This window comes from Orbicella franksi, chromosome 2 (genome assembly GCF_964199315.1).
Source record: "Orbicella franksi chromosome 2, jaOrbFran1.1, whole genome shotgun sequence".
Taxonomy (NCBI): Eukaryota; Metazoa; Cnidaria; class Anthozoa; order Scleractinia; family Merulinidae; genus Orbicella; species Orbicella franksi.
Genome location: NC_138146.1, coordinates 23,877,635 through 23,892,149, shown reverse-complemented (window position 1 = coordinate 23,892,149; position 14,515 = coordinate 23,877,635). Strand labels below are relative to the sequence as shown.

General features: G+C 39.2%; 1 protein-coding gene and 1 pseudogene across 2 annotated transcripts in view; both read right to left on the bottom strand.

The window, feature by feature from the left end:
• LOC145478788 (uncharacterized) overlaps window positions 1-14,515 on the bottom strand; it is a 71,074-nt gene that overhangs the window by 16,959 nt on the left and 39,600 nt on the right. The gene's annotated exons all lie outside the window — the stretch shown is intronic.
• LOC145478790 (uncharacterized) overlaps window positions 1-14,515 on the bottom strand; it is a 42,424-nt pseudogene that overhangs the window by 507 nt on the left and 27,402 nt on the right. The window contains exons 2-9 of the transcript XR_014048330.1: window positions 8,907-13,453; window positions 7,899-7,940; window positions 7,095-7,469; window positions 6,435-6,674; window positions 3,193-3,408; window positions 2,642-2,671; window positions 1,975-2,163; window positions 511-1,326 (exon numbers count right to left, since the gene is read on the bottom strand). The product of XR_014048330.1 is annotated as an uncharacterized LOC145478790 (transcript). The remainder of the gene's footprint in view (window positions 1-510; window positions 1,327-1,974; window positions 2,164-2,641; window positions 2,672-3,192; window positions 3,409-6,434; window positions 6,675-7,094; window positions 7,470-7,898; window positions 7,941-8,906; window positions 13,454-14,515) is intronic.

Below are 14,515 nucleotides of genomic sequence, written 5' to 3'. Positions count from 1 at the left end.
AAAATGGTTCAATATAGAAGAAATGATAACAAACCTTAAATGAAATTGAACCCATAATGAAACAGATTGTAGCTAGATAGCATAACTTGATTTGCATCGAGGCATTGACTCGGATATCAAGTTTTACTCAGTTTGAATTAGTGGCTTTGTAATACTTGGAAATCATCTTTATTCGCTGCGTACGTTAAACATGCTCGTGAAACTCATATGAACTTTCCTTAAAATCAACTAGAATCAACTGTTTTAAAGATTCGTTTTTCATTAGAGTAACTGGTGATTGGAACAGTCTACCTAAGAACATTGTTGAAGCGGGAAGCCTCGAACTCTTTAAATTAAGACTCGGATCATTTTTAAAATTGTAACTTACCAAATAGATTTTTTTTCCTAGTTCAATAACTTTTAATGTAATTTTAATTGTAATTTTTATTCTTTTTTAGGAGAGTTATATTAAAACTCCCTTTTCGGATTAATTTGAATAGACATGTATGTATGTATATGAGGTCAACTAACCTTGATTGTGAATCCATTTGTCCATGGCCGTTAATACACGTTTCGCACTCTCCTTCTCTAGTTCTTGCAGCTTTTCGATATCCCTTTCCGCTTTTGCAAGGTTTGACAGTTCGCCTCTAAGCAACAGCTCTTCCTGTTTAACCCCACTCAGTTCCAGTTCCAGTCTCCGTCTTTTTTTAGGCCCTTGCTCCATATGCATTACTTTCTCCAATTCCTTCTGTAAACGCGCCTCTCGTTGAAGTACACTATTGAGGTCTTTCACTATGGAACGGTAGAATCCTATTTGATGGTGCCTCTCTTTTAGCTTCCTCAGAACCTCACGGGTCTCTTGTGAACTATCGAATGATATTATCGTCACTTCGTTCCGCGAATTCAGATCTTTAAGAAATGTTTCAATCTTTTCTGCGTTTTCCCTGACAACAATGCCCTCTATGTGGCTGACAGTGAGATCGACAACCAAGACTGCCACATCACTGTGATACTTTGTGGGCCGATCATCTGCTCTCCGTAATTTTTCTATTTGTTCTAGGGAAACAGCAGGGCGAAGGGAACGTGGTTTCACCTTTTCCAGAATCTCAACGAGATCGTACAACCGCAGGACCTCAAAACACTCTTTCAACACGCTGACAGTAGTGTCGGGAAACATTTTTTTAATTTCTTCCAATGCGAATCTGCCTTCTAACGGATACCGGCCTCCCATTTTGAGCCCAAAAAATTGATAGAATTTTTCCAAAGCAGCCTCATCAGCCTGTAGCCTTAGACTCAATTCTACGGTGATATCATCGCTCAGATCTTTCAAGCAAAGTTTACTACTCTCTGCAAAGAAAATAATTAACATATTAAAGTATAATTTATGTTTCTTTAAAAGGCTGGTTTTCAGTAGCGAGGGAGTCGGAGTCCAAGCCGTAGTCGGAGTCATAAGAGCGCTCATAACCTAGTGAAAATCGAAAATCAGAGTCGTAAGCGGAATAATAAGCTCGACGGAATCGGAGTCGGAAGAATCTCAACGTTTCCATTTCTTCCGATTCCGTTTACGACTCCGTCGTTTATGATCCAGTGAAAACTTCATCGTCGGAGTCGGAAGCAGAAACGGAAGAACCAACCAATCACAAGGCCCGGAAACGAACATTGTGATGAGTTTATTCTTCCGCTTCTGCTTCCGACTCCGACAATCTAGTTTTCACTGGATCGTAAGCGACGGAGTCGTAAGCGGATGCGGTCTTCTGCTCCCGACTCCGTCAGTTTGATTTTCACTAGATCGTATCACTCTACGCTTCTGATTACGACTCCGACTACGACTCCGTCGCTAGTGAAAACCAGCGTTATTACGGTGCAAAGTTTTCCATAATTACAATGTTTACTCAATTCATGGTTCTAACACTAACGGGACAATTGGAAAAATTTCACTTTAAAATATGAGCTTAACTTGAGTAAGTGAACAACAAAATAACATTACAAGTTTACCGTTTACTTCTTCGGTTCCAAGTTCAGATGCTGTAGTGTGTGTAGCCAAACCACTGTCACTTACTTCTGTCGTCATGCTACGACTGTCTTGGACATCTTCTAAATACTGCTGAACAAAAGCAAGCTTTCCTGGATCCATTGATTTAACCTTATGCCGTTGAGATATTTCCAGCTCCTCAGTTCCTTCATCTGTCTCTCCAGCTTCGAGTGCTTTGTGAAATAATAATTATTCCATATCAAAATTCTTCTATGGGAGCATCATACGTGATTTATTTTTTTGGGTGGATACGGACGAAAGTAAGAGGAATAAGAGAGCGCCCACTGTACAGGCTACTATCCAAACATTTCTCCCGGCCTTCTTTGGTTAAAAATATAACAACAGAAAATATATAACAGATGTAACTACAACGTGTTTATAGGATCTGATTGTGTTGCAACTATAAATAATAATTATTCCATATCAAAATTCTTCCATGGGAGCATCATACGTGATTTATTTTTTTGGGTGGATACGGACGAAAGTAAGAGGAATAAGAGAGCGCCCACTGTACAGGCTACTATCCAAACATTTCTCCCGGCCTTCTTTGGTTAAAAATATAACAACAGAAAATATATAACAAATGTAACTACAACGTGTTTATAGGATCTGATTGTGTTGCAACTGAACTTATGACGGCAACTGAAGATTTAATTGAGCCTTTAAAAGATAATGGCAGGACCAAACTTATATAACCATAAAATTCACGTCACAGGTGAAATCATTTGCATCTTTACGCAGCGTCAATTTGGGATTTTATGCGGACTGGGGACCAGTTTAGCTCACTGAATCCCTGTACAAATCTCGACCAGCTGTCGAAAACTCTGGGGCACCCAACGAGCAGGTTTGCCTTTGAACACACACGCAAGTGTCTAAGCGACTTCGGCGCCACGCGTTCGCTGGTCCATCCCCAAGACTTTGTCCCTCTCCCGTTTGACTCAAACGTAAGCCTGCCCACAGGGTTGCAAGAAAGAGTTCTGGAGCATGCATATTTCCAGGAACGTTGTTTACTTTTTAGTGTACGACTAGTGTTGGGTGTTTAATTCTACGAGACCTTTTGAATGTCATAAAAACACAAGTTACGCCTAATGTTTTTCTTTCATTCTTGTATCGTAATAAAACACTCCGTCGGGGTTGACAGCAACGTTTAGCGCCGCGTTCTGTAAAATATTAATTATTACCTTTCCAACTTTCCTGTTGTCTCGAAAATTTAGTAGCTTTTTCTTCAGGACTGCAAGCTTGTAGAATCTCAGGGGGCAATTGCTCGATTTTTCTCTCTAGAACTGCTATTCTCTCGTTCATTATCTTCAACACTGGTGTTTCTTCCTTAGGTCGAAAAAATACAGCTGAATCAGAGTTTCTTCGAAGCCTTTCTCCCTCACCAATGCTTGAAGTTTCTTAAAAAAAAAAAAAAACATAATAAAGGTAAGAGATTGCATGGATTACGTTAATCCTGCCAGGTAACCAGCGCGGCAGGGAGACCAGGAGTCTCATTATGAAAATTATCGTTTTCCTGTTCTTTGACGTCGACGTTGAATATTAGGAAACAAAGAAATTTATCAGTTAAAAGCAAAGGAGAAGAAAGCGACATTTTGGGGGAATCAGAGGAACATAGATTCCCCTCTTCCCGCCCCCTACTGGAAAACTATATTGTACGTACATACATGATATTTGTCAATTGCCAAATTGATGTAGAAAATGTCTGCCAACTTGTTTTAGGCGGAATTTTAATATATCGAAATTGGTCTATTACAGATCGATACATGTATTGAATCAATTAAGAAGATATAACAAACTCCTTTGTTACTATACCACCCTTGCACTCTTATTAATTAACTTACAGCAGCACTTTCTACACACTACCCTTTCTCTAAGCTTTACATACGCGCTGTTAGAACACATTTTTTGTATTTGTTGCGGAACATTTTTCCTCCCTACAACTGGCTACAAGAAGCCACGAGGGAAACAGTTGCTCGTTAGTAAAAGCGAAAACGGTAACCTGTGAAAAGTTTGAGCTTTCCCGCCCTACATTTTCCTGCCATCCATGACAAAGTAAAAAAAACTGCACATTTACCTAAAACCCTACAACAAGCGATGAAGCAAAGTAAACGTGAAATTACATTGCCCTTTCGGACGCCATCTTTGGTTTTAAGATTTCGGCAACGCGCGCTCAGTAGGAGTCTGAGTACCAGGGTAACAAATCAGCCAATCAGACAAAAGTCCCCTTTGTTTTTACTCCACGGATAAGTATTTTATTGACTGGATCGACAGCTAGGGAAGGATAAAATAGAGGGAATAACATCGAGGATCTGCCACCCACGCAAGTAATTCGACTTATTCAGATCCACTTATCTTTCCTATCCTTCCTCTTTCTTTATAAACATTTCCACAAAAAGAAAAACAACAACAACAAACAAAACTATAACATGTCTACCGTACCCGTATGTACTACAAAGGGATGACGGAATTTTATATTTTTTAAATTTCATTTAATCTCGACAAGATAATGCACACCGTGCTCATACAACTCGACATTGCGCGTCCACCTCAAACCCCGCCTCCCCTTTTATTTTTTCAGGTAGCGAATAGTCCATTTCCGGGTTGCCTTTCGCCTCTGTTTCAAAACGAGTCCTCGTGCAAATTTTTCTTATGAAAATGAGTTTGATTTTCATGAAAATGAAGTTATAGATCAAACGCATTTTCATAACAATGGCTTCGCTCGAAGACTCGTTTTGACGCCGAGGCAAAGGACAACTCGGAAATGACTTCTTCCGCGTTATGCTCAGCCAACATTCTACGTCATTTGACGTGATGACATCACACAGCCTTTCGTCATCAGCGTGTTACGTCCACACTCGTTTCCAGTCACTAATGCATGATAATTGGCATCCTGAGTATCTTTTAACTCTCGTAATTACGCGAGTTTACTTGGCAAGTTCAATTAATGAGGGTTGTAAAATTCAGCCTCCGTATGTTCGTCAGACGCGATAAATACTGCTCCTGATTACAATTCCTTTTCAATTATGGATATCATAATAAAACACACTGTCGCGTTTACAGGTGAAAACTCGTACCGGTGCGAGTTCGATACCGGTAGGACAATATGATTTCAAGCCGCGGTTACACGAAGGGACAATTTGTCTCCATTCCACGTTCAACGTTGCTAACGCGACGTCATCGTTGCTTGAATGACGAACACTACGCATGTGGTATCACCTGTCTCAGTCTACCAGGTGATAAACCAGGACACATAACGAAATGAGCGGCTGTTCTTCGTTTACATGATTTAACACACACACAGAACTTTATTTTCGCTTGGGCTGGTTAGGCCGCTTAGGCCGCGTAGGCCGCGTAGACCTCTAGCAATAGAGTATGCTAATTTGTCAAAATAGCGGCGGGATATTTCTCAGGATAACTCTCGACCTGGCAGAGTGACGAACTCGCATCAGTAGGGAGATGGGACGAACACGTACCGGTATGAAATTCAAACTTGGATCATGTAGCCAGCTCATCATTGTTGAAAACTTTAATTTATAATATCAGTTCCTCACCTTTCCATATTTCGTTTTGTTTCAAAAAGGTAGCTTTCTCCTCCGGATCACATGCCTCTAGAATCTCTGGAAACAATTCCTCAGCAATTTCTCTCACTATGACAGCAATTCTCTCTTTGTAAAATTTCAGTTCGGTGTCAGCGTGTTTTAGCTTTAACAGTATTACCCCGCCCCGCGCCTGCTGAAAACTTTAGCATTGTGAGCAAGTCTCGAGAAGAAATTAATGCGCATCCAAGTTCTCTCCTAAATTTCCGCGCTGTCAGTTCGCAAACGAAATGGTTCAGTTCTTTCGAAAAGGAGTACGGCCATGTTAAGCATAAATTTATCTGAAAGACGGTTGACTATATTCAGGAGCCCATCACTATGGTGATGGGCTTCTGCTGTAATGTATCGCGATACAAAGAAGAGTCCAAAATTCTGTACTTTTTTTATGATTATCAAATGATTAACTCTTAGAAAAAACAAAGGACTAGAGACGTTTTAGAGTAAAAAACGCGAATTCTCCTGCTTATAAGAAGAGCCCCCGTTAGGCAATCCTAAATAAATGCAGAAATAAATACGTTCCTGACGTTCTCCTGGTTCTAGTGTGTACACTGTAGTTTGTTTCATGATTTTCATTCCTTTCCTATTAAAATAGCTTACGCAAGATCACATTCTGTTTTGATGAAATTCTCCACTATTTTACTACATGAAAATACTTTAGTTAGCCTTCGTTTCTGATTGCTTGAGTTCCTTAGGAAAATCCGCAAGTCAAATAGTTACTAAAACGGCCATCCATATTGGGAAAAAGACTTTTAATTTTTTTTCTTGGGGATTAAATCGATTAAGCATCACAGTTTTCCTTTATATACTTTAGAATATCAATTCCTCACCTTCAGATATCTCGAGCTGTTTATAAAAGGCAAATCTTTCTTCCGGACCACGTGCCTCTAGAATCTCTGACGAAAATTGCTTGATTTCTTTCTCTATAACTGCAATTCTCTCTTTGAGAAGTTTTAATTTGGTCTCAGCGTGTTTTAGCTTTAACAGAGGCACTTCTTCTTTTGTTCTGGAATACACATCTGAATCAGAGTTTCTTCGAATCCTTTCTCCGTCACCAATGCTAGCAGCTTCTAAAATAGCAATAAAAAAAGTAAAGCAGTTACAAATATAATTATGTCAAGCTTGCCAAGAAAACAGGTTCCTCGATACTTCTTAGACCTTTTCGTTTCGAACAGATGTAGAAAATGCTCCGAACTCGTCCTCTCTCTGAAATCTTGTCCTTTCCTGTTTTGGCTTCAATCCTGTTACATGTATCTTTTAAAGTTGTATTACATGTAGCTCAGGCTATCGAGTTTATCATATCTTCTTTTATGAATCCTTAAGTTTTTGTTCAAGACTTGCCCGGATTGTTGGGTTCATTTTTGAAGAATCGTTGGATATATACCTGTCGATCAAACTCGCTGACATGTCAACAGATGTTTTAGGCCAACCAAATGAAACGTTTGAAAATGTTTTTGCTGATTTAATTCGCGATTACAAAATTGACTTACCTTGAACTTCATTGATCAACTCTAAACGAGCTTTGTCGTATTCTTCTTCCTCGATGCTCACTTTCACTTCAACTGTCTCTCCACCTGCTCGTTCTTTTACTTCGTCAGTCACAAAGAAGTTGTACAGCCGCCTCTCCAGCGTCCCATCTTGGTATAAATTCCATAAGGTAGTAAGAGCTGATAGAGTTTCAGCCTGAACTGTGAGACACACACAGCCGTCAGTTAGATTCACCAGACTGGTGCCAGCAGGAAGAACGCAGGTATTAACGGCGGTGACCAGCTGGTCAAACGTGGACCAACGACTCAAGACTTCCATGGTAGAGACTACTGTTATACCACCTGCAACCACTTTGAATACTGTCTTGATGTTTAGCACTAAAGAAATGCAAAGAACAAAAGCAATATGGAGTTATATAGAGTGTCAGACAATATTTGCCTAGGTAGCACGGGTAGAATCCCCCAAAAATAATAATAGGAAGGGAGGGGAGGGGGTGGGGTGGGCACCTAGGCCTGATGGGGTTCTTGTCTAGTTGTAATGTTGACTTACTTTTTACAGGGTTAACAATTTACCGTTTATGTTGGAGAGACCACAACTGCGTCTGCTTTCGAGAAGTATTCTTATGTAAGTATAGTTGAACACATTAGTTACTTTTTGACCCGACTTTTGCTCGAAATAAATAGATCCCTGACCAATGCAGTTCAGAGAAAGCAGCCTATAAAATATTACAATAAGCTGCAGTAACAGCTAACCTAAAAGCCAAACAGCCATTTCACAAGCGACAGAGAACAACTTTCACAGCTTACCACCTATCAACGTATTCCCAATGGATGAAGCAACAGCAACTGCTTGTGCTGAAACAAAACACAGAACGTCATACACACAAACGCACTTTAGTTAAACTTGCCGTGTTACAAGATGCAAGATTCTCGCAAATCAGAATGCTTTGGAGATAGTGCAATATGGTTCCGTACTGCTGTAAAGCTCGAATAAGCTTCCTCATAAAACCAATAAAACAAACAAAAGATGGGGGAATTAGAAACCCAAAATGAGCTCCCGTGAAGGTATTTTTGCAATCAACGTTGATTCATATTGCACAATTTCACAGGGGGTGGCCAGATGAACACAGACTGTTTAATACCTCCTCATCCCTATCAACCAACACTGTGGTTTAAGCTATTCTTGTCATTTCTGAAGTCCTCTGAACAAAGGGAGAGGGTAAGAGTATAAATTAGCTATTTGAAATCCTGAACTCGTTTAATGAATTCCTATTACCCTTTATTATTGTTTGCACTGCACTCGATTAACACATAAATTAAAGTACCTTGCTTTTTATTTTCCAAATTTAACTAGAAATATTCGTGCGGAGTGATACATGATTTTCAGATCAAGAGGTGGATTTTAATCAGGATTAAAAATGATCAATTCAGCAAGCGAGGCCGCATTCTGAAAATACGATTTAAGTTTGCTTTTATTGCAAACCAGCGGAGCATAGAAACTGTTCGTGAATTGCAGAATCTCCCTTTCTTAAGTAAATTTTCCGGCCTTAATGTTTACGTAGGAATGAAAATGGCATCTGATCTTTAAAATGATTTCAACTGCTTCAGTTCAACACTGTAAATGTTACTTTCTGCCTCAAACTGGTGCAAACTTTGCTTTGAAACGTTCAGTGTATTTTAAATGTCGACGATACTTTGTTTGGCGCACCGAAACCCAATTACGTACGTATGTACTGGATATAAACACAGCGAATTTTTACTGGCTCACATAGTCTTCTACTGTGACTGATTCCATGGTTAAAGAGACAGAAAAACATATCCCTTTTCTCCTTTCAAAGTCATCCTCCTGCTTTCTTCTTTCTTCGAACTCCTTCAATTCCTTCAAGAGATCGTTTTTCTCCGTTTCAGTCAAAATGCCTTTCAAGACATCTAGTCGGTCATAGTCCAAATTGTTCTGGTTCTCAAGCTCTTTAAACAATGAGCGAACATCGTGAATTCGGCCTTCATTTTCTTCCGAAATCTTTCCTCTGCATATCGCGATGAGTCTTTCCACATCATGGAGCTCGTCGAGTGTACGAATAATCTGCTCCAGCAGGCCGTTGTAGTTCTTCCTTTTCTTCTCGAACTTTTCAACTTTTCCAAAAAAAAACCATTCCTTGAAACTTTTCAACAGTCCTTTAATTACCTCCATACGATCAGCTCCAAGGTTACTCTGTTCCTCCAGTTCTTTAAACAACGACAACACATCTTGAATGATGTCTTCGCTACCAACTTCCCTCTGCACATAAACAGTAAACGATCGAGCACGTTCAGCTCTTCGAGTCTCTGACTTATTTCAAAGAGTAAATCGTTGTACTCGAAGGCAGACATTTTAAACAGCGAATTTAAGTATCTCTCTCCATTTATTTTGATCTCCACATAAAGTTGAAAGTTCTCAAATTTTCAGTCCAACATGGCGGCTGGAGGAGAACGCTCAAGACTTTCGTATCACAAGTCACGGAAATGAAAAGTCACGCGAAATTTAAGTCACGCAAGAAGGAAGAAACACGATCAGGAACTGCTTCGTACCCAGTCGCCCGCGCGATAGTAAAAAATATAATAACTACCAGGTAACCATCGCTCCAAATAAGAAAGCCTATGGGGGAGGCAGATCATGGAAAAAACCGATTGAATTTGTAAAAAAATGGTAAATTATTCAATTGCCGTTTTGCATGTGACGTCATCCTAAATTTAAAAAAAAATACCAATCCTTCTGAAGGTTTAGTTTCATCAGATGTAATAAGGCTCTCGAGTAGGTCTAAATCAGGACTGTCAGATTGAATTTTTTTGCAAACTTGGATCATAAAATAATAAGCAGTAAACAGTCACCCACTCCTTACGTCAAATAGAAAGCAAAACAGTAACGACATGAAAACTGAAAATGAAAAAAAAAAAAAACCAAAAAAACTGAAGAATTAAACATAGCCATTAGACAATAGTACATTTCTCTCTGTAAAACAAGAAATGTGGGAAGGTAATAGTTTTGGTCTTGTTTTCGGGAGATGTAAGTCATGTTACAAGTTAGTAGTTTCTTTTCTTTATTTGTTGTTCTAACTTTGTTTCGCGAGGGTGGATAGGAAGGTTTCTGGTTTTAATTATGCTTTACCCTGGAGCCCACCAGTAAATAAATAAATAAATAAATAAATACATTAGTTAATTGACCACTGCCCATTGGGGCTTTTCAGGACCAATGTAAACAAACAATGATAAATAAATATTGAAATTAACATAACTAGGTTAAGAATCCCAACTGGCGGGGACAGACCAATTGGCTATTTACAAGCGTAGCCGAGGATTTGAACTCGGGGCTACCGAGAACAACATCAGCTAGCGGTCAGAACGGGATTTGAACCCGGGACCTACGGATTTCAAATCCGGCACTCTAAGCACTCGGCCACGCTGCCTCCTCCTTAACCAGTAAGCTCGATACTGCTGTTTGCTACAGCGCGATAAGCTATCGATGGAGTAGAGGCGGTATTACAGCAAATTGGACATTCTCTTACCAGTAACTAAGCCCCCCAAAAAACTAAGCCATGAAATAGTTTTTAATGCTTTCTTGTTTAGATTCACATTGAACACAGGATACGAAACAGGAAATTCTCCACCATTAACGACGGTGCCTACTAAATACAAAGATTTTTGCGCCAGGTTAGGACCTTGCGGAAAAAGTAGATCTTTGCAAGGGCTATCGGAATCCACAAAGAAAAAAGAGGGCAGCTACGCATTTTTTCGAGATAATTAGCCTTGAATCTCAACAAAAATGCTGACATCAGCATTTTTCTGAAAATAGAAAGAGAGGATATTTCTTCACAGCTTTCTTTAGAATTCGCCTTTACATACAGAGAAGCAAACACATTTATAAAGATCTGGAAACTACACGGTAAATGGTAATATAAAAACCATTTTTGGTATGTTTTTAATAAGAAAATCGTTGCAATAGCACTTTTAGCGTCTCTGACAGCCTTCCTCTGTTTCAGCTAAAATACAGTCTAAATATCTTTTGCTCACAACCAGAAACTAATCACCTGCTGAATAGGCTTGCCACTTCCATTTCATAACATAAAATATAGGCCGGATAACCACGCGTTTTTTAAAGTTATTGATCCTTTTTTAAACTCTTTACGGTGCCTGTTACATTTTTTCCTGTCACCTCCCCAGTAAGTAAAACATTTGCGTATCTCGCACTTGTTTTGCGCGCGCACTACGCCATCTGTAGGTACATGTTTACAGTTGGATTTTAGTATAAGTTTCGACAGATAACAGCTAGTGTTCCAGCTGGAAGACGTTAACAGTTAGTGGTTAGGGATATTCTACTGTTCTGGTGTTCTTGGTTCAAGTACAGGTTCATTAAACTTGATTTGGTCACAGTACGAAATTTTGCTTTCAATTTAGTCGTGTACTTGTTAGCGTAGTTGATTGCGTCATGTCAACCCAGCGCGCGCGTGTCGCTTAAACCGTGCCTTGCGTGATGCGCAGAACGTGTGCGCAGTAACAAAAGTAGGCTCCGTCTTTAAATAGGCAGTTGATCTGCAACCGTTTTCATTTGAATCTTTCTGTGCTCTCTTGTTCTTAAAAATTGTTTGTGTTCCTTATCTATTGGTTTGTTTGGCATTGTAAACGGTGTAGGTCGCTTATTGCTGTTTAACTGGGAGAGACCAGTTAGACATTTTTTTTTCCTTTTCCGCATATTTGATTGTTTATCTTATTATGAATAAACACTATAGTATTTCAGACCACTACAGGGAACGTTGGCATAGCAATAAATTAGCCATTCTGATTAGTCTTGTCGCGTTCTGAAGTTTGTTTCTCAGTAAGTCTTTTGCTGATCTCGTTCTTCTTAAATCCTTAGCTTTTGTTCCGTGACAGACATCTTTAATTTTACAAATGTATATATGTATTTCAAACTGTTCATTTTGTAATCCCCTTGAAAAGAATTTAAAATGATCGACTGAATTTTCTACCCCTCGAAAACCCTTTACTAGAGAGCGTTCGAATTACTGGGTGGGGGAATGGGTAAGAGGATTTGGATTTCTCTTTTATCAATTACCTATTGAAAACAATTTTCGAAGCCCAAGACCTGGAAAAGAGGAATTGTCAAGAAGCATTTGCTTGCAGTAATCCGATATAACCCGTGCAGGTCTTCATCCACTTTCGGTGTCTGGCCATATTACTGGTGAGTTAATAGATCACTGTCAATCTCATTTCGTCATCACTGATTCCGCAACACGTACGTTCACTTTCAGGATCACTTCATGTTTCAAACTGGATTTCTTCAGACTCTTCGGTTTCAGTTGCACTCTCCACTAGCTAAAGAAGGGCTTTCCCAGTAAATGGAAAGTAGAAAACTTACTCTAAAGTAATTTGAAGTGCTGAAAATCAACCTAAATAATTTCCTTCTGAGCGTCAATCCCACAAAAGAAATGGTGGAACTGCGTTTCTTTAGACTCGGTAGGATTCGAATCCATAATTATAACCTCCGGATATTTCATCACTATAACTCTATTGGCTTAGCTACGACGAAACCTATGACACAGGAGGGATTGTTCACAAAATCATCCTTGTAGTTTTGATTGGTCATGCCGGTAAACACGCGTTCACCACAGCAGGTTGCTTTTCACGTGATGATCAGAAAGGTTCCTTGTCTTAGGAAGTTAAACTCGCCGTTTTCGAAAATAGTATTTTCTGCGTCTTTGTCTGATGTACAATACCACTTCTCTACTCCTGGCAAATCAAACGAAATTCATCTCCAACCTCTCGCAAAAAACCGCAACAATGCAGGTATAACGGCAGGGTAAAATGGCATCTTCTACTCGTGATTTTCAAAAGAAGAAGAAATTCCTCAAACATTTAAATTAAGGTGAACGCAACTTGGATGAAAGGAATAATTCGGAAATACCAGTGCGACTGTTCAGTCCTGGTTTGTATAGCCTAAGATCATCATTTGTCACGTGATCACTATTGTAATTGCTTAGGCCTGATCTTAAGTTAAGCAGCAAAGATCAACAACAGCTCTGAGACCAACATTGTATTCGTAATCATGCCTTCAGTTCGATCAAAGATCCCTTATTCCGTCTGAGTTCTGTTTTAAGTTCCTGTGAGTGATTTTCAGTGGTAATTTGGTTGCTGGGCAATTACAAATTAACATCAACAGCTAAACAAACTTTTATTTTATACATATTTTTTAAATACTATTCTACAATTTCATAATGAGAAACGTCTACTAATCTAATTTAAAATCCGCTTGAATTAAAGGGCGCATAGTGCAATGTTTAAACATTTGACATAACAACGGCTAATTACAGCAGAGAAGTGACATGTAATTACTTGCGAAAAAGATACGCAATTTAGTTACTTATGTAAGTTACCTTTCCCGAAAAGGCCATTTTCACAATACGTAAAACAGTTATTCAAAAGAATAAATCACTTTAGAATAACATCATCTAAAATAGGAAAATAAACAAAGGAAGCTTGCAAGAGGTAATACACCTATTCTTGGTTTTCCTGTGACGTCATCGCGCCATTTTAGAATGCATTGACAGAAACGTTCCATTCAAATTAACTACGTCACGGTTTTCGTATCTTGAAAAGTTTAGCCTAAAATTTTCAAGTTCGTCGTTTATAATCCGGGTCAATCTTCTCCATCCTTTACCATCCTTGTTTTTTCATGGTTTATGATCATGTATTTGCTGTTTTTCTATCTTAGTAAACTACTATTTTCAGGTTTACTTTAACTTAAAGGTAATTTTATACGCGGCCAATAGAGCTCAAACCGCCGAATGTTTTCAAACTGTTTTAGCCGAATTTGCCATAAACGGTACAGAGATCCCTTGTTACCTCAAATTAAGAACTGGATTTAACTAAACTTAAGATGAACAAGATAAACAACAGCTCTGAAAGCCACATTGTACTCTTAATCATGCCTTCATGTCGCTCAGAGTTCCCTCATTCCATTTGAGTTTGGTTTCAAGTCCGTGTGAGTGATTTTCAACGGCAATTAATTTGTCCTTGCTGGGCAATACAGAAGTTGAACGAGACTTACCGGAAGTTGAAGTTCGACTGGGATTCCACCTTTGTCACCATACACAGAGAGATTACATGAGATAGCATTGCGCCTGCGTGAACTCAGTCTTTAAAGCACTAGCCATGTGCATCGTAGGAAGTAAGTAACAGGGTGGGTCCAAGGGAGGGCATGTAATCCCTCTGTGTATGGTGACAAAGGTGGAATCCCAGTCGAACTTCAACTTCCGGTAAGTCTCGTTCAACTTCTGTATTCCACCTTGTCACCCACAGAGGGATCACATGAGACTTCAAAGACAGATGCACAGGCTAGTAATAAATAATTTCACACAAGTGAACATATTACTGCAAAACTTTATCGGCAAACA